We start from the raw sequence: 21,297 nt of genomic DNA, 5'->3' as shown, positions 1-21,297 counted from the left end.
CAGATTAGGTAATTTTCTTTTTATTTTCTTTTCAAAAAGTTTTCAAAAATATTTTTCAAAATTTCTCACCTGTTTTCGAAAATTTTCAGAGTTTTCAAGGATGAATCCTAGAGTTTCATATAACATGTTTTAGCTTGGCTGGCTATTAAGCCATGTCTAACTCATAGGATTTTGATTGAGGACTATGAATTCATTACTTCCTTTTTCCAAAATATGTTTTCGAAAAATTTAGTAAGAAAAAACAAAAAAATCATAAAATCATAAAAACCAAAAATTTTTTTGTTTCTTGTTTGAGTTTTGTGCCATGTTTTAAGTTTGGTGTCAATTGCATATTTATCTTGTCCTTTCATTTCTCAAAAATTCATGCATTCATAGTGTTCTTCATGATCTTCAAGTTGTTCTTGGTAAGTCTTCTTGTTTGATCTTGATGTTTTCTTGTTTTGTGTCTTTTATTGTTTTTCGTATGCATTTTTGCATTCATAGTGTCCATGCATTAAAGATTTCTAAGTTTGGTGTCTTGCATGTTTTCTTTGCATAAAATTTTTTTCAAAAATATGTTCTTGATGTTCATCATGATCTTCAAGGTGTTCTTAGTGTTCATCTTGACATTCATAGTGTTCTTGCATGCATCATTGGTTTTGATCCAAAATTTTTATGTTTTGGGTCATATTTGTGTTTTTCTCTCTCATCATTAAAAATTCAAAAATAAAAAATATATCTTTTCCTTATTTCTCTCAAAAAATTCGAAATTTTGGGTTGAGTTGGTCAAAAAATTTTTTAAAATAAGTTGTTTTCTTCTTAGTCAAGTCAGAATTTCAATTCTAAAAATCTTATCTTATTAAAACTTTTTCAAAAATCAAATCTTTTTTATTTTTTATTTAATTTTCGAAAATTTAATGTTTTAAAATATTTTTCTTAGTTTGTTACTTTCTTGTTAAGAAAGGTTCAATCTTTAAATTCTAGAATCATATCTTTTAGTTTCTTGCTAGTTAAATAATTAATTTTAATTTTTAAAAATTAAATCTTTTCTAACCATATCTTTTTAATCATATCTTTTTATTTTATCTTTTATATCATATTTTTTTCAAAATTTTATCTTTTTTTTTAAAAAAAATTTGATTTTAAAATATCTTTTCTAACTTCTTAACTTCTTATCTTCTTATCTTCTTATCTTTTTAAAATTTGATTTTAATATCTTTTTCAACTAACTAATTAATTTTTTGTTTGTTTCTTATCTTTTTCAAAACCACCTAACTACTTTTCCCTCTCTACTTTTCGAAAATATCTCATCCCTTTTTCAAAATTCTTTTTAATTAACTAATTGTTTTAAATTTTAATTTTAATTCTATCTCACCTTTAATTTTCGAAAATCATTAACTGCTTTTCAAAATTAATTTTTGAATTCTCTCTCTCTCTCATCTTCCTCTATTTATTTATTTATTCACTAACACTTCTCTTCATCTCAAATCACTACCTCTATCCTTACCCTTGTGTTTGGATTCTCCATTCTTCTTATTCCTTTTCTTCCTCTACTAATAATAAGGAACCTCTTTACAGTGACATAGAGGATTCCTCCTCTTTTTTCTGTTCTCTTCTTTCTCATATGAGCAGGAATAAGGAGAAAGGCATTCTTGTTGAAGCTGATCCAGAACCTGAAAGGACTCTGAAGAGGAAACTAAGAGAAGCTAAATTACAACAATCCAGAGATAACCTTACTGAAATTTTCGAACAAGAGAAGGAGATGGCATCCGAACCTAACAACAATAATGCAAGGAGGATGCTTGGTGATTACACTACACCTACTTCCAAGTTTGATGGAAGAAGAATCTCAATCGCTACCATTGGGGCAAACAATTTTGAGCTAAAACCTCAGCTAGTTGCTCTAATGCAACAAAACTGCAAGTTTCATGGACTTTCATCAGAAGATCCCTATCAGTTTTTAACTGAGTTCTTGTAGATCTGTGAGACTGTAAGGACGAATGGAGTAGATCCTGAAGTCTATAGGCTCATACTTTTCCCTTTTGCTGTAAGAGACAAAGCTAGAACATGGTTGGATTCATAACCTAAGGATAGCCTGGACTCCTGGGATAAGCTGGTCACGACCTTCTTGGCTAAATTCTTTCCTCCTCAAAAGCTGAGCAAGCTTAGATTGGATGTTCAGACATTCAAACAAAAAGATGGTGAATCCCTCTATGAAGCTTGGGAAAGATACAAACAGATGACCAAAAGATGTCCTTCTGACATGTTTTCAGAATAGACCATGATAGATATATTCTATTATGGTCTATCTGAGTTCTCTAAGATGTCATTGGACCATTCTGCAGGTGGATCCATTCACCTAAAGAAAATGCCTGCAGAAGCTCAAGAACTTATTGACATGGTTGCAAATAACCAGTTCATGTACACTTCTGAGAGGAATTCCATGAATAATGGGACGCCTCAAAGGAAGGGAATTCTTGAGATTGATGCTCTGAATGCCATATTGGCTCAGAACAAAATGTTGACTCAGCAAGTCAACATGATTTTCCAAAGTCTGAATGGACGGCAAAATACATCCAACAGTACTAAAGAAGCATCTTCTGAAGAAGAAGCTTATGATCCTGAGAACCCTGCAATAGCAGAAGTAAATTATATGGGTGAACCTTATGGAAACACCTATAATTCATCATGGAGAAATCATCCAAATTTCTCATGGAAGGATCAACAAAAGCCTCAACAAGGCTTTAATAATGGTGGACGAACTAGGCTCAGTAATAGCAAGCCTTTTCCATCATCTTCTCAGCAACAGACAGAGAATCCTGAGCAAAGCACTTCTAATTTAGCTAATCTAGTCTCTGATCTGTCTAAGGCCACTTTAAGTTTCATGAGTGAAACAAGATCCTCCATTAGAAATTTGGAGGCACAAGTAGGCCAGCTGAGTAAGAAAGTTACTGAAACCCCTCCTAGTACTCTCCCAAGCAATACAGAAGAGAATCCAAAGAGAGAGTGCAAGGCCATTGATATACTCAACATGGCCGAATGCAAGAAGGAAGGAGAGGAGGCGAATCCCAATAAGGAAGATCTCATGGGACGTCTCTCAAGCAGGAAGGAGTTCCCTATTGAGGATCCAAAGGAATCTGAGTCTCATATAAAGACCATAGAGATTCCATTAAATCTCCTTCTGCCATTCATGAGCTCTGAAGATTATTCTTCCTCTGAAGAGGATGAAGATGTAACTGGAGAGCAAGTTTCTCAATATCTAGGAGCCATCATGAAGCTGAATGCCAAGTTATTTGGTAATGAGACTTGGGAAGGTGAACCTCCCTTGCTCATTAGTGAACTTGATACATGGGTTCAGCAAACTTTACCTCAAAAGAAACAAGATCCTGGGAAATTCTTAATACCCTGTACCATAGGCACCATGACCTTTGAGAAAGCTCTGTGTGACCTAGGGTCAGGCATAAATCTTATGCCACTCTCTGTAATGGAAAAACTGGGGATCATTGAGGTACAGCCTGTCTTATTCTCATTACAATTGGAAAACAAGTCAGTAAGACAAGCTTATGGATTAGTAGAGGACGTGTTAGTAAAGGTTAAAGGCCTTTACATTCCTGCTGATTTCATAATCTTAGACACTAGGAAGGAGGATGAATGCATCATCCTTGGAAGACCTTTCCTAGCCACAGCAGAAGCTGTGATAGATGTTAACAGAGGAGAATTAGTCCTTCAATTGAATGGGGACTACCTTGTGTTTAAGGCACATGGCTATCCTTCTGTAACAAGGGAGAGTAAGCATGCAGAGCTTCTCTCAGTACAGAGTCAAACAAAGCCCCTACAATCAAACTCTAAGTTTGGTGTTGAGAGGCTACAGCTAAACTCTAAGTTTGGTGTTGAATCCCCACATCCAAACTCTAACTTTGGTGTTGAGAGTCTACAACATTGACTTGATCACCTGTGAGGCTCCATGAGAGCCCACTGTCAAGCTATTGACATTAAAGAAGCGCTTATTGGGAGGCAACCCAATTTTTATTTATCTAATTTTATTTTATTTTCATTGTTCTTTTATGTTTTATTAGGTTCATGATCATGTGGAGTCACGAAAAAAATATTAAAATTAAAAACAGAATCAAAAATAGCAGAAGAAAAATCACACCCTGGAGGAAGGACTTACTGGCATTTAAACGCCAGTGAGGAGCATCTAGCTGGCGTTCAATGCCAGAACAGAACATGGATCTGGCGTTGAACGCCAGAAACAAGCAGCAACCTGGCGTTTAAACGCCAGGAATATACCCTGAGAAGAGCTGGCGCTGAACGCCAGAAACAAGCATGGAACTGGTGTTCAACGCCAAAAACATGCTGCAACTGGGCGTTGAACGCCCAGAACATGCATCACCTCGGCGTTTAAACGCCAGAATTATATGCATAGGCATTCTACATGCCTAATTGGTGCAGGGATGTAAATCCTTGACATCTCAGGATCTGTGGACCCCACAAGATCCCCACCTACCTCCACTCACCTTCCCTCCTCATAATCCTATAACACCCTTTCCCAAGATCCCTTCACCAATCACTTCAATCTCTCTTCCCCATCACCTCTTCACCACTCACATCCATCCACTCTTTCCCATAAACCCCACCTACCTTCAAAATTCAAAATTCTTTCCCACCCAAACCCACCCTAAGTAGCCGAACCAACTCCCTCTCTCGTCCATTCTTCTTCATTTTCACCCAACACAACCCTCTCTTTCCTTCTTGGCCGAATACACACATCCCTCCATCTCCTCCATATCTTCTTCTTCTTCTTTTATTCTTTCTTCTTTTGCTCGAGGGCGAGCAACATTCTAAGTTTGGTGTGGTAAAAGCATAGCTTTTTGTTTTTCCATAACCATTAATGGCATCTAAGGCCAGAGAAACCTCTAGAAAGAGGAAAGGGAAGACAAAAGATTCCATCTCCGAGTCATAGGAGATGGAGAGATTCATCTAAAGGGTCTATAGCTCAGTGGTAGAACATTTGACTACAAATTAAGAGATCCCTGAGATACCTCAGGGGATACATTTTCCTCCACACAATTATTGGGAGCAACTGAGGATAGGAGCACCAAAATCACTAGGGATCATGCAATAGAAGCAAGGAAGAGACATAGAGGAGCTCAAAAAGCAGCATTGATCCTTCAAGAAGAAAGCGCCACCATCACTAAGGTGGACTCATTCCTTGTTCTTATTTTTCTATTTTTTGGTTTTTTATGTTTGTGTCTCTGTTACATGATCATTAGTATTTAGTAACTATGTCTTAAGCCTATAAATAATTCCATGAATCTTTCACCTCTCTTAAATGAAAAATGTTTCTAATTCAAAAGAACAAGAAGTACATGAATTTCGAAATTATCCTTGAATTTAGTTTAATTATATTGATGTGGTGACAATACTTTTCGTTTTCTGAATGAATGCTTGAACATTGCATATTTTTGATCTTGTTGTTTATGAATGTTAAAATTGTTGGCTCTTGAAAGAATGATGAACAAAGAGAAATGATATTGATAATTAGAAAAATCATAAAATTGATTCTTGAAGCAAGAAAAAGCAGTGAATAGCAAAAGCTTGCGAAAAAAAAAGCAAGCAGAAAAAGCCAATAGCCCTTAAAAACCAAAAGGCAAGGGTAAAAAGGATCCAAGGCTTTCAGCATCAATGGATAGGAGGGCCCAAGGAAATAAAATCCAGGCCTAAGCGGCTAAATCAAGCTGTCCCTAACCATGTGCTTGTGGCATGTAGGTCCAAGTGAAAAGCTTGAGACTGAGTGGTTAAAGTTGTGATCCGAAGCAAAAAGAGTGTGCTTAAGAGCTCTGGACACCTCTAACTGGGGACTTTAGCAAAGCTGAGTCACAATCTGAAAAGGTTCACCCAGTTATGTGTCTGTGGCATTTATGTATCCGGTGGTAATACTGGATAACAAAGTGCTTAGGGCCACGGCCAAGACTCATAAAAGTAGCTGTGTTCAAGAATCAACATACTTAACTAGGAGAATCAATAATACTATCTGAAATTCTAAGTTCCTATAGATGCCAATCATTCTAAACTTCAAAGGAAAAAGTGAGATGCCAAAACTGTTCAGAGGCAAAAAGCTACAAGTCCCGCTCATCTAATTAGAATTAATATTCATTGATATTTTGGGATTTATAGTATGTTCTCTTCTTTTTATCCTATTCGATTTTCAGTTGCTTGGGGACAAGCAACAATTTAAGTTTGGTGTTGTGATGAGCGGATAATTTATACGCTTTTTGGCATTGTTTTTAGGTAGTTTTTAGTATGATCTAGCTACTTTTAGGGATGTTTTCATTAGTTTTTATGCTAAATTCACATTTCTGGACTTTACTATGAGTTTGTGTATTTTTCTGTGATTTCAGGTAATTTCTGGCTGAAATTGAGGGACCTGAGCAAAAGTCTGATAAAAGGCTGACAAAGGACTGCTGATGTTGTTGGATTCTGACCTCCCTGAATTCGAAATGGATTTTCTAGAGCTACAGAACTCCAAATGGTGCGCTCTCAACGGCGTTGGACAGTAGACATCCAGAGCTTTCCAGAAATATATAATAGTTCATACTTTATTCGAGATTAGATGACGTAAACTGGCGCTCAATGCCAGTTCCATGCTGCATTCTGGAGTCAAACGCCAGAAACACGTCACGAACCAGAGTTGAACGCCAAAAACATGTTACAACTTGGCGTTCAACTCCAAAAGAAGCCTCTGCACGTGTAAAGCTCAAGCTCAGCCCAAGCACACACTAAGTGGGCCCCAAAAGTGGATTTCTGCATCAATTACTTACTTCTGTAAATCCTAGTAGCTAGTCTAGTATAAATAGGACTTTTTACTATTGTATTCAGTGTCTTTGATTGTCAAGTTTTTTATTGTATTTTTTGATCTTTTGATCACGTTTGGGGGCTGGCCATTCGGCCATGCCTGAACCTTCATCACTTATGTATTTTGAATGGTGGAGTTTCTACACACCATAGATTAAGGGTGTGGAGCTCTGTTGTAACTCGAGTTTCAATGCAATTAATACTATTTTCTATTCAATTCATTTTTTTCCTGTTCTAAGATATTCGTTGCACTTCAACATGATGAATGTGATGATCCATGACACTCATCATTATTCTCACCTATGAATGCATGACTGACAACCACTTCCGTTCTACCTTAGACCGGGCGCATATCTCTTGGATTCCTTAATCAGAATCTTTGTGGTATAAGCTAGAATTGATGGCGGCATTCATGGGAATCCGGAAAGTCTAACCTTGTCTGTGGTATTCCGAGTAGGATTCCAGGATTGAATGACTGTGACGAGCTTCAAACTCGCGATGGTTGGGCGTGATGACAAACGTAAAAGACTCAACGGATTCTATTCCAACATGATCGAGAACCGACAGATGATTAGCCGTGCTGTGACAGAGCATTTGGACCATTTTCACTGAGAGGATAGGATGTAGCCATTGACAATAGTGATGCTCTACATACAGCTTGCCATGGAAAGGAATAAGAAGGGTTGAAGGAAGGCAGTAGGAAAGCAGAGATCCAACAGGGACAAGCATCTCCAGACACTTATCTGAAATTCCCACCATTGAATTACATGAGTAACTCTATCTTTATTTTCTGCTTATTTATTATTATTATTTGGAAACTCCATAACATTTACTATCCGCCTAACTGAGATTTACAAGATGACTATAGCTTGCTTCATACCAACAATCTCCGTGGGATCGACCCTTACTCACATAAGGTTTTACTTGGACGACCCAGTGCACTTGCTGGTTAGTTGTGCGGAGTTGTAACTAAGTGTGATTCACGTTTGAGAGCGCTACTAAGTTTTTGGCGCCATTGTTGTTGATCACAATTTCGTGCACCAGTGAGTCCCAATAACGCTTGTGAAGGTTCATAAAGCAACGTTAGTGGTCACGTTAGTGCCACTAACGTTGGAGTTAACGTGGGCTATATAGGGTTGGAACGTTAGTGAAAAAGGTGATTGCCACTAACGTTCTCGAACCCACAATCTCACCTAACATTAACATCACTAACGCCCATGCCTAACTCACACTTTTCTGCAAGCTGAGCCCACTAAAGATTGTAACTGCTTCAACTCAAGATCTAAGGCCCACATCTAGGACTTTGGAGAACTACCCTCTGTATATTTACTTTTCTGCACTTTTAGCTAAGCATGTATTATTTTCTGCCATTTTCCATTTCTAGAGCTATGAACAACTAAACCCCTTTCATTGGGTCAAGAAGCTCTGTTGTAATTTGATGGATCAATTATAGTCTTCATTCTCCTTCTTCTTTCTTCTCTTTTGATTTACTAGAAAGCTTTCGATCTTAATTCAATTGGTTAGTTGTCTTGGAAAAGAAACTCTCCATAATTGGATCTCCTCTGAGCCTTGGAAAAGGGATGAGGAGATCATGCTTGAAATGCTTTCTTATGTTGGACCAAATTGGGGTCTGGGCGGATATAGTGACATGTAATCCTCCCAACACTTTGATTTGGAAATACATGTGGTATAATCAGTGACCACACTTCATCACTTCCCATGAGCAATTAAATCAAGGAATTGGGTAATTGTTCAAGCTTAGAGAGATTGGGTTGCCAAGGAATTGGAACCCAATCACCTAAGATTGCCAAGGAGATCAATAGATGCTTTGATTGAGGAAGAGATGAAAATGAATTTGATCCGGAGAATACAACATCTCCTGAGCCCAATGAATTCCCCATTTCTGATCTTATCCATTCTCTTTACTTTCTGCCATTTATTTCTATGCTCATTTCCCCAAATCCCCATCTAAGATTCTGCACTTTATTTTCTGCTATTTACTTTCCCGCCATTTAATTTTCTGTAATTCTCAAACTACATTTTGTTTAGCTCAACTAGCATACTCCTCCAACTTAAGTTTCTTGACCAATCAATCCCTATGGGATTCGACCTCACTCTATTGTGAGTTTTTACTTGACAACAATTCGGTATACTTGTGATGAGCGGATAATTTATACGCTTTTTGGCATTGTTTTTAGGTAGTTTTTAGTAAATTCAAGCTACTTTTAGGGATATTTTCATTAGTTTTTATGTTAAATTCACATTTCTAGACTTTACTATGAGTTTGTGTGTTTTTCTGTGATTTCAGGAAATTTCTGGCTGAAATTGAGGGACTTGAGCAAAACTCTGATAGGAGGCTGACAAAGGATTGCTGATGCTGTTGGAATCTGACCTCCCTACACTCGAAATAGATTTTTTGGAGCTACAAAACTCCAAATGGCGCGCTCTCAACGGATTTGGAAAGTAGACATCCAGAGCTTTCCAGCAATATATAATAGTCCATACTTTATTCGGGAATTAACGACGTAAACTGGCGCTCAACTCCAGTTCTATGTTGCTGTCTGGAGTCAAACGCCAGAAACACGTCACAACCCAGAGTTGAACGCCCAAAACATGTTACAACTTAGCGTTCAACTCCAATAAAAGCCTCAGCTTGTGGATAGACCAAGCTCAGCCCAAACATACACCAAGTGGGCCCCGGAAGTGGATTTATGCATCAATTACTTACTTCTGTAAACCCTAGTAGCTAGTTTATTATAAATAGAACTTTTTTACTAGTGTATTAGACATCTCTGGACGCCTAGTCCTTAGACCATGGGGGCTGGCCATTCGGCCATGCCTGAACCTTTCACTTATGTATTTTCAACGGTGGAGTTTTTACACACCATAGATTAAGGGTGTGGAGCTCTGCTGTACCTCAAGTTTCAATACTATTTTTTTCTATTCAATTCTCTTTTATTCCTATTCTAAGATATTCGTTGCACTTCAACTTGATGAATGTGATGATCCGTGACACTCATCATCATTCTCACCTATGAACGCGCATGACTGACAACCACTTCTGTTCTACCTTAGGCCGGGCGCATATCTCTTAGATTCCCCAACAGAATCTTCGTGGTATAAGCTAGATAGATGGCGGCATTCATGGGAATCCGGAAAGTTTAACCTTGTCTGTGGTATTCCGAGTAGGATTCTAGGAATCCGGAAAGTCTAACCTTGTCTGTGGTATTCCGAGTAGGATTCCGGGATTGAATGACTATGACGAGCTTCAAACTCCTGAAGGCTGGGCGTTAGTGACAGACGTAAAAGAATCAAGGGATTCTATTCCAACCTGATTGAGAACCGACAGATGATTAGCCGTGCTGTGACAGAGCATATGACCATTTTCACTGAGAGGATGGGATGTAGCCATTGACAACGGTGATGCCCTACATACAGTTTTCCATGGAAAGGAGTAAGAAGGATTGGATGAATGTAATAAGAAAGTAGAGATTCAAGAGGAGCACAGCATCTCCATACGCCTATCTGAAATTCCCACTATTGATTTACATAAGTATTTCTATCCTATTTTATTTTCTGTTTATTATTTATTTTCGAACTTATCATAAACCATTTAATCTGCCTAACTGAGATTTACAAGGTGACCATAGCTTGCTTCATACCAACAATCTCTGTGGGATCGACCCTTACTCACGTAAGGTATTACTTGGATGACCCAGTGCACTTGCTGGTTAGTTGAACGGAGTTGTGAGATTCTCTAACAGTGCCTGTAACTCTTTTGGTCCAACAACAACACTAAGCTGTTGGTGCCATTACCTGGGATTATTAAGATCCCAATTCATCATACCATGATCTCTGTGGGGTATTCTTGATAGAGCCAATATTTAAATTTCATACAAGTACAAAGAGACCAACTTTGAGGATCACAATTTCGTCCACCAAGTTTTTGGCGCCGTTGCCGGGGATTGTTCGAGTATGGACAACTGACGGTTCATCTTGTTGCTTAGATTAGATAATTTTCTTTTCAAAAAGTTTTTAAAAAGCTTTCAAAAATATTTTTTTATTATTATTTTCGTTTTTCTAAAGTATATTTTTGAAAAAAATAAAAAAAAAATACAAAAAAAATCATAAAATCATAAAAAAACCAAAAATATTTTGTGTTTCTTGTTTGAGTCTTGAGTCAATTTTTAAGTTTGGTGTCAATTGCATGCTTTAAAAAATTTTTTCTTGCATTTTTCGAAAATTCATGCATTCATAGTGTTCTTCATGATCTTCAAGATGTTCTTGGTAAATCCTCTTGTTTGATCTTGATGATTTCTTGTTTTGTGTTGTTTGTTATTTTTCATATGCATTTTTCGTTTGTTAGAGTCCATGCATTAAAGATTTCTAAGTTTGGTGTCTTGTATGTTTTCTTTGCATCAAAAATTTTTCAAAATTATGTTCTTGATGTTCATCATGATCTTCAAAGTGTTCTTGGTGTTCATCTTGACATTCATAGTGTTCTTGCATGCATCATGAGTTTTGATTCATAATTTTCATGTTGTGAGTCATTTTTGTTGTTTTTCTCTCTCATCATTAAAAATTCAAAAAAAATCAAAAAATATCTTTTCCTTATTTCCCTCCAAATTTTCGAAATTTTGGGTTGACTTGGTCAAAAATTTTTAAAAATTAGTTATTTCTTACAAGTCAAGTCAAATTTTCAATTTTAAAAATCTTATCTTTTCAAAATCATTTTCAAAAATCATATCTTTTCCATTTTTTCCTTTTTTTTTTTCGAAAATTTCAAAAATCTTTTTCAAATTATTTTCAAAATATTTTTCTTATCTTTTACATCATATTTTCGAAAATTAGCTAACAATTTATGTGATTGATTCAAAAATTTGAAGTTTGTTACTTTCTTGTTAAGAAAGGTTCAATCTTTAAAATTCTAGAATCCTATCTTTTAGTTTCTTGTTAGTTAAGTAATTAATTTTAATTTTAAAAATTAAATCTTTTTCAAAACTAATTTCAATCATATCTTTTTAAAACCATATCTTTTAAAATCATATCTTTTCAAAAAATATATCTTTTTAATCTTCTCTTTTCAAAAATCATATCTTTTTATCATATCTTTTTATCGTATCTTTTATATCATATCTTTTTCAAAATTTTATTTTTTTCAAAAATTTGATTTTAAAATATCTTATTTAACTTCTTATCTTCTTATCTTTTCAAATTTGATTTTAATATCTTTTTCAACTAACTAATTAACTTTTTGTTTGTTTCTTAACTTTTTCAAAACCACCTAACTACTTTTCCCTCTCTAATTTTCGAAATACCTCCCTCTTTTTCAAAAATTCTTTTAATTAACTAATTGTTTCAAATTTAATTTTAATTTTAATTCATCTTTAATTTTCGAAATTACTAACTCCTTTTCAAAAATATTTTCGAAAATCCCTCTCTCATCTTCTTCTATTTATTTATTTATTTACTAACACTTCTCTTCATCTCTTATCACCTCCCCTATCCTTACTCTTTATACAGACTATTCATCCCTCTCCTTCCATTATCCCCTTTCTTCTTCTACTAATAATAAGGATCCTCTTTACTGTGACATAGAGGATTCCTCTTCCTTTTCTTTTCCTCTTCTCTTTCATATGAGCAGGAACAAGGAAAAAGGCACTCTTGTTGAAGCTGATCCTGAACCTGAAAAGACTCTGAAGAGGAAGTCAAGAGAAACTAAAAATCAACAATTCAGCGAAACCTCAAAAAAAAAGGAAAAAAAAAAGAGAAAAGGGAAGACAAAAAGCTTCCACCTCCAAGTCATGGGAGATGGAGATATTCATCTCAAGGGTCCATAACTCAGTAGAAGAGCATTTGACTGCACATCAAGAGAGCATGAGAAATTCCCTCATTAAGAAATTCCTGAGATACCTCAGGGGATACATGTTCCTCCACATAATTATTGGAAGCAACTAAGGGTAGGAACACCAAAATCACTAGGGATCATGCAATAGAAGCAAGGAAGAGACATAAAGGAGCTCAAAAAGCACCATTGGTTCTTCAAGAGGGCGCCACCCTCACTAAGGTGGACTCATTCCTTGTTCTTATTTCTCTGCTTTTTCGGTTTTTATCGTTCATGTCTATCTATATTTTGTGTCTCTACTTCATGATCATTAGTATGTAGTAACTATGTCTTAAAGCTATGAATAATTTCTATAAATCCTTCACCTCTCTTAAGTAAAAAAAAATGTTTTTAATTCAAAAGAACAAGAAGTACATAAATTTCGAAAATTGTCCTTGAATTTAATTTAATTATATTGATGTGGTGACAATACTTTTTGTTTTCTGAATGAATGCTTAAACAGTGCATATTTTTGATCTTGTTGTTTATGAATGTTAAAATTGTTGGCTCTTGAAAGAATGATGAACAAAGAGAAATGTTATTGATGATCTGAAAAATCATAAAATTGATTCTTGAAGCAAGAAAAAGCAGTGAAAAAGCAAAGGCTTGCGAAAAAAAAACTGGTGAAAAAAAAATTTAGAAAGAAAAAGAAAAAGCAAGCAGAAAAAGCCAATAGCCCTTAAAACCAAAAGGCAAGGGTAAAAAGGATCCAAGGCTTTGAGCATCAATGGATAAGAGGGCCCAAGGAAATTAAATCCAGGCCTAAGCGGTTAAATCAAGCTGTCCCTAACCATGTGCTTGTGTCATGAAGGTCCAAGTGAAAAGCTTGAGACTGAATGGTTAAAGTTGTGATCCAAAGCAAAAAGAGTGTGCTTAAGAGCTCTGGACACCTCTAACTGGGGACTCTAGCAAAGCTGAGTCACAATCTGGAAAGGTTCATCCAGTCATGTGTCTGTGGCATTTATGTATCCGGTGGTAATACTGGAAAACAAAGTACTTAGGGCCACGGCCAAGACTCATAAGTAGCTGTGTTCAAGAATCAACATACTTAACTAGGAAAGTCAATAACACTATCCAAAATTCTAAGTTCCTAGAGAAGCCAATCATTCTAAACTTCAAAGGAAAAAGTGAGATGCCAAAACTGTTCAGAAGCAAAAAGCTACAAGTCCCGCTCATCTAATTAGAATTAATATTCATTGATATTTTGGGATTTATAGTATATTCTCTTCTTTTTATCCTATTTGATTTTCAGTTGCTTGGGGACAAGCAACAATTTAAGTTTGGTGTTGTGATGAGCGGATAATTTATACGCTTTTTGGCATTATTTTTAGGTAGTTTTTAGTAAATTCAAGCTACTTTTAGGGATGTTTTCATTAGTTTTTATGTTAAATTCACATTTCTGGACTTTACTATGAGTTTGCGTATTTTTCTGTGATTTCAGGTAATTTCTGGCTGAAAATGAGGGACTTGAGCAAAACTCTGATAGGAGGCTGACAAAGGACTGCTGATGCTGTTGGAATCTGACCTCCCTGCACTCGAAATGGATTTTCTGGAGCTACAGAACTCCAAATGGCACGCTCTCAACGGCTTTGGAAATTAGACATCCAGAGCTTTCCAGCAATATATAATAGTCCAAACTTTATTCAGGAATTGACGACGTAAACTGGCGCTCAACGCCAGTTCCATGTTGCCGTCTAGAGTCAAACGCCAGAAACATATCACAACCCAGAGTTGAACGCCCAAAACATGTTACAACTTGGCGTTCAACTCCAATAAAAGGCTCAGCTCGTGGATAGACCAAGCTCAGCCCAAACATACACCAAGTGGACCCCAGAAGTGGATTTATGCATCAATTACTTACTTCTGTAAACCCTAGTAGCTAGTTTATTATAAATAGAACTTTTTACTAGTGTATTAGACATCTCTGGACGCCTAGTCCTTATACCATGGGGGCTAGCCATTCGGCCATGCCTGAACCTTTCACTTATGTATTTTCAACGGTGGAGTTTCTACACACCATAGATTAAGGGTGTGGAGCTCTGCTGTACCTCAAGTTTCAATACAATTACTACTTTTTTCTATTCAATTCTCTTTTATTCCTATTCTAAGATATTCGTTGCACTTCAACTTGATGAATGTGATGATCCGTGGCACTCTGGTGCACGAAATTGCAATCACACTTTTGCAATCCCACACAACTAACCAGCAAGTGCACTGGGTCGTCCAAGTAATACCTTACGTGAGTAAGGGTCGATCCCACGGAGATTGTCGGCTTGAAGCAAGCTATGGTTATCTTGTAACTCTTAGTCAGGATATCAACAATTCTCAGGTTTGATTGTGAAAAGTAAAAGAACATGAAATAATTACTTGTTTGCAGTAATGGGGAACAAGTTGAGGTTTTGGAGATGCTCTATCTTCTGAACCTCTGCTTTCCTACTGTCTTCTTCTTCAAGCATGCTAGGCTCCTTCCATGGCAAGCTGTATGTAGGGTTTTACCGTTGTCAAGGGCTACCTCCCATCCTCTCAGTGAAAATGTTCAACGCGCTCTGTCACAGCACGGCTAATCATCTGTCGGTTCTCAATCGGGTTGGAATAGAATCCAGTGATTCTTTTGCGTCTGTCACTAACGCCCAGCCCTCAGGAGTTTGAAGCTCATCACAGCCATTCAATCCTTGAATCCTACTCAGAATACCATAGACAAGGTTTAGACCTTCCGGATTCTCTTGAATGCCGCCATCAATTCTAGCTTATACCACGAAGATTCTGATTAAGGAATCCAAGAGATATCTACTCAATCTAAGGTAGAACGGAGGTGGTTGTCAGGCACACGTTCATAGGTGAGAATGGTGATGAGTGTCACAGATCATCATATTCATCAAGTTTAGGAACAACTGATATCTTGGAATAGAAGCAAGCGTGATTGAATGAAAAACAGTAGTAATTGCATTAATCCATCAAGACATAGCAGAGCTCCTCACCCCCAACCATGGGGTTTAGAGACTCATGCCGTGGACAATACAATGAGAAACGTGTAATGTGTCATGAGGTAGAGATACAATATCAAAAGGTCCTATATATAGTGAACTAGTAACCTAGGGTATACAGAAATGAGTAAATGACGTAAAAATCAACTTCCGGGGTCCACTTGGTGTGTGCTTGGGCTGAGCATTGAAGTTTTCATGTGTAGAGACTTTTTCTGGAGTTAAACGCCAGCTTTTATGCCAGTTTGGGCGTTTAACTCCAATTTCTATGCCAGTTCCGGCGTTAAACGCTGGGAATTCTGAAGCTGATTTGCAACGCCAGTTTGGGCCATCAAATCTCGGGCAAAGTATGGACTATTATACATTGCTGGAAAGCCCAGGATGTCTACTATCCAACGCCGTTGAGAGCGCGCAAATTGGGCTTCTGTAGCTCCAGAAAATATACTTCGAGTGCAGAGAGGTCAAAATCCAACAGCATCTGCAGTCCTTTTTCAGCCTCTGAATCAGATTTTTGCTCAGGACCCTCAATTTCAGCCAGAAAAAACCTAAAATCACAGAAAAACACACAAACTCATAGTAAAGTCCAGAAAAGTGAATTCTAACTAAAAACTAATAAAAATATAATAAAAACTAACTAAAATATACTAAAAATATACTAAAAACAATGCCAAAAAGCGTATAAATTATCCGCTCATCACAACACCAAACTTAAATTGTTGCTTGTCCCCAAGCAACTGAAAATCAAAATAGAATAAAAAGAAGAGAATATACTATAGACTCCAAAATATCAAAGAAACTTAGCTCCAATTAAATGAGCGGGACTAGTAGCTTTTTGCTTCTGAACAGTTTTGGCATCTCACTTTATCCTTTGAAGTTTAGAATCATTGGCATCCATAGGAACTCAGAACTCAGATAGTGTTATTGATTCTCCTAGTTAAGTATGATGATTCTTGAACATAGCTACTTTATGAGTCTTGGCCGTGGCCCAAAGCACTCTGTCTTCCAGTATTACCACCGGATACATACATGCCACAGACACATAATTGAGTGAACCTTTTCAGATTGTGACTCAGCTTTGCTAGAGTCCCCAATTAGAGGTGTCCAGGGTTCTTAAGCACACTCTTTTTGCCTTGGATCACAACTTTATTTCTTTCTTTTTCTTTTTCCCTTTCTTTTCTTTTTTTTTTTTTTTTTTTTGTATTCACTGCTTTTTCTTGCTTCAAGAGTCAATTTGATGATTTTTCAGATCCTCAATAACAGTTCTCCTTTTCCATCATTCTTTCAAGAGCCAACAATTTTAACATTCTTAAAACAACAAATTCAAAAGACATATGCACTGTTCAAGCATTCATTCAGAAAACAAAAAGTATTCTCACCACATCAAACTAATTCAACTAGTTTCAAAGATGAATTCAAAATCCTGTACTTCTTGTTCTTTTGTGATTAAAGCATTTTTCATTTAAGAGAGGTGATGGATTCATAGGACATTCATAGCTTTAAGACATGAACTTTAAATTTTATTAATCATGAATTAAGAACAAGACTCAAAAATAGATATAAGATAAGACTAATAGTAATAGAAAACAAAAATTTAAATAGGCTCCTAATGATAGAGGTTATCACAGAGTTAGGACTCAACAACCTTGATTTTGAGAAGTGGATGCTCCCTCCACTTGAGGGGAGAGCTTTTGGCGTTTCATCTCTTGAAGTTCACGCCCCTGCTTCTCTTGTTCCTTCAGCAATTTGCAGAGCATGCAGTTCTGATTCTGCTGTTCTTCCTTAAGTTGCTCCATAGTTTCTTGCAACTTGGTGATAGATACTTCTAGGCTGGCCCAGTAGTCAATTTCAGGAAATTCAGGGAGGAACTCCTGCGCCCTCTTTTTGATAGAGTTGTCTTGCATTTGTCCTTCCATTGACTTCTTGGTGATTGGATGTTCAATGGGTATGAATTCATCTACTCCCATCTTCACCCCAGCCTCTTTACAGAGCAAGGAGATCAAGCTTGGGTAAGCCAGTTTGGCTTCAGTGGAATTCTTATTTGCAATTGTGTAGATCTCACAAGCAATCAGATGATGAACCTCCACTTCTTTTCCAAGCATAATGCAATGAATCATCACTGCTCTCTTGATAGTGACCTCAGAACGGTTGCTAGTGGGCAATATGGAACGTCCAATAAAGTCTAGCCAGCCTCTTGCAATTGGTTTGAGGTCTCCCCTCTTGAGTTGGTTTGGGACACCTTTTGAATTGGTTATCCACTTAGTTCCAGGGAGGCAAATGTCCTCTAGAACTTGATCCAACCCCTTATCTGCTCTCACCATTCTCCTAATTAAAGGATTCAGGATCATCTTGCAGTTGAGGCAATTTGAAGACCTCTCTTATTTTGTCCAGATGGAAGTAAATAACTTTCCCTCTGACCATGGTTCTGTAAGTATGGAAAGCAGTTTCAGTCATTCCCTGCTTATCTGTCAGCCACAAATTTGAGTAGAATTCCTGAACCATGTTTCTTCCAACCTTTATCTCAGGATTGGTTAGAACTTCCCATCTTCTGTTTCGAATTTGCTCTTGGATCCCCGGATATTCATCTTCTTTTAGATCGAATTTGACTTCCGGGATCACCGACCTCAGACCCATTATTTTATGATAATGGTCTTCATGTTCTTTGGTTAAGAACTTCTCTTGATTCCAAAGACTTTTTGGATTATTCTCTTTCTTGCCTCTTAAATTAGTTTGTTTTCCCTTAGGAGCCATGATCTTGATGAATCTTGGCTTAGTGATCACGGAAAAGCACACCAAACTTAGAGGTTTGCTTGCCCTCAAGCAAAAGAAAGGAAAGAGGGGAGAGAGGAGGAGAGCAAATTCGAATGGTGGGGAGAAAGGGGTGGCCGAACATGTATTTATAAGGGAGGAGGAGAGATTTTGAAAATTTTTGAAGGAGATTTGAGAAGATATGGAAAAAATTTGAGAAATAATTGAGTTTTTGAAGAAGATTTGGGAAGGATTTGAGAGAGATTTGAAGAATGATTTTAATTTTTGAAAATTTGAAGGTGAATGATGAAAGTTTGAAATGTGTTTGTGTAGAAAATTATGGATCAAAAAAAAGGAAAGTTTAAAAAAATTTTAATCAGAAGGCAAAATCTCTGCCTCCCACCTTTCTGGCGTTTAACGCCCAATTGTTGGCCATTGTGGGCGTTTAACGCCCAGCCAGGTACCCTGGCTGGCGTTAAACGCCAGAATTCCCTTCATCACTGGGCGTTTTGCTAAACGCCTAGGATGCTGTACACCTGGCGTTAAACGCCCAGAATGGTGCCCATTCTGGCGTTTAACGCCCAAAATGGCACCTTTACTGGCGTTAAACACCCAGAATGGTGCCCATTCTGGCGTTTAACACCCAAAGTACCCTTTACTGGCATTTTTTCGCCAGCAAGCTCTTTTTCTCTGCTTTTTGCACTGAATCCTTCTGTAACTCTGTGAATTCCTTCAATTTTGATATTTGCCTTTTGAGAATATGGATTGAACCTTGATTAAACAAAACAGATAACCTGCTAATGACTGGGTTGCCTCCCAGCAAGCGCTTCTTTATTGTCTTTAGCTGGACCTTCACTGAGAATCACTCAAGTCTCAGTTTTGAGCATTCTTGCTCAAAATTGCTCTCAAGATAATGCTTGATCCTCTGTCCATTAACAATGAACTTCTTGTCAGAATCAGTATCCTGAAGCTCAACATATCCATATGGTGATACTCCTGTAATCGCATACGGACCCCTCCAGCGGGATTTAAGTTTTCCTGGGAACAATCTGAGCCTAGAGTTGAAGAGCAGAACTTTTTGTCCTGGTTCAAAGACTCTGGATGACAACTTCTTGTCATGCCACTTCTTTGCCTTTTCCTTATAAATTTTAGCATTTTCAAAGGCACTGAGTCTAAATTCATCTAGCTCATTTAGCTGGAGCAATCTTTTTTCACCAGCTAACTTAGCATCCAGGTTTAGGAATCTGGTTGCCCAGTAGGCTTTATGTTCTAGTTCCACGGGCAGATGACAGGCCTTGCCATACACAAGTTGGTATGGAGAGGTTCCTATTGGAGTCTTGAATGCTGTTCTGTATGCCCACAGAGCATCATCCAAGCTCTTTGCCCAATCCTTTCTACGGGCAATTACAGTCCTTTCTAGGATTCTTTTTAGCTCTCTGTTAGAGACTTCAGCTTGCCCATTTGTCTGTGGATGATACGGGGTTGCCACTTTGTGGCTAATTCCATATCGGACCATAGCATAGTACAGCTGTTTATTGCAGAAATGAGTACCCCCATCACTGATTAGGACTCTGGGCACACCAAATCTGCTGAAGATGTGCTTCTGGAGGAATTTCAGCACGGTCTTAGTATCATTAGTGGGTGTAGCGATTGCTTCTACCCACTTAGATACATAGTCCACTGCCACCAGAATGTAAGTGTTTGAGTATGATGGTGGGAACGGACCCATGAAGTCAATGCCCCATACATCAAACAATTCAATCTCTAGGATCCTTTGTTGAGGCATGGCGTATCCATGAGGTAAGTTACCAGCTCTTTGGCAGCTGTCACAGTTACGCACAAACTCTCGGGCATCTCTATAGAGAGTAGGCCAGTAGAAGCCACATTGGAAGACCTTAGTGGCTGTTCGCTCACTTCCGAAATGTCCCCCATACTGTGATCCATGGCAGTGCCATAGGATCCTTTGTGCTTCCTCTCTGGGTACACATCTGCGGATCATTCCGTCTGCACATCTCTTAAAGAGATATGGCTCATCCCATAGGTAGTACTTGGCATCTGAAATTAATTTCTTTCTTTGCACCCTGCTGTATTCCTAGGGTATGAACCTCACAGCTTTATAATTTGCAATATCTGCAAACCATGGAGCTTCCTGAATGGCAAAGAGTTGCTCATCTGGGAAAGTCTCAGAGATCTCAGTAGAAGGGAGGGACGCCCCAGCTACTGGTTCTATTCGGGACAGATGATCAGCTACTTGGTTCTCTGTCCCTTTTCTGTCTCTTATTTCTATATCAAACTCTTGCAGAAGCAACACCCATCTTATGAGCCTAGGTTTTGAATCCTGCTTTGTGAGTAAGTACTTAAGAGAAGCATGGTCAGTGTACACAATCACCTTTGATCCTACTAAATAGGATCTAAATTTGTCAATGGCATAGACCACTACAAGTAACTCTTTTTCTGTGGTTGTGTAATTCTTCTGTGCGTCATTTAGAACACGGCTGGCATAATAAATGACGTGCAGAAGCTTGTTACGCCTCTATCCCAACACTGCACCAATGGCATGGTCACTGGCATCACACATTAATTCGAATGGTAATGTCCAGTCTGGTGCAGAGATGACTGGTGTTGTGACCAGCTTGGCTTTCAGGGTCTCAAATGCCTGCAAACACTGTGTGTCAAACACAAATGGTGTGTCAGCAGCTAGCAGGTTGCTCAGAGGTTTTGCAATTTTCGAAAAATCCTTTATAAACCTTCTGTAGAATCCTGCATGCCCCAGAAAGCTTTTGATTGCCTTAACATTGGCAGGTGGTGGTAATTTTTCAATTACCTCTACCTTTGCCTTATCCACCTCTATTC

At 37.7% G+C, this 21,297-nt stretch overlaps 1 non-coding gene across 1 annotated transcript; it reads right to left on the bottom strand.

The window, feature by feature from the left end:
* Positions 1-2,140: 2,140 nt before the first annotated feature.
* LOC130972041 (small nucleolar RNA R71) lies at positions 2,141-2,244 on the bottom strand. Its single transcript, XR_009083243.1, has one exon. It is a non-coding gene; the product is annotated as a small nucleolar RNA R71 (small nucleolar RNA).
* Between the last annotated feature and the right edge of the window lie 19,053 nt (positions 2,245-21,297).

The sequence above is a fragment of the Arachis stenosperma genome, chromosome 3, assembly GCF_014773155.1.
Source record: "Arachis stenosperma cultivar V10309 chromosome 3, arast.V10309.gnm1.PFL2, whole genome shotgun sequence".
Taxonomy (NCBI): domain Eukaryota; kingdom Viridiplantae; phylum Streptophyta; class Magnoliopsida; order Fabales; family Fabaceae; genus Arachis; species Arachis stenosperma.
The sequence above is the reverse complement of the archived record's forward strand: the minus strand, read 5'-3'. Positions and strand labels throughout refer to the sequence as shown.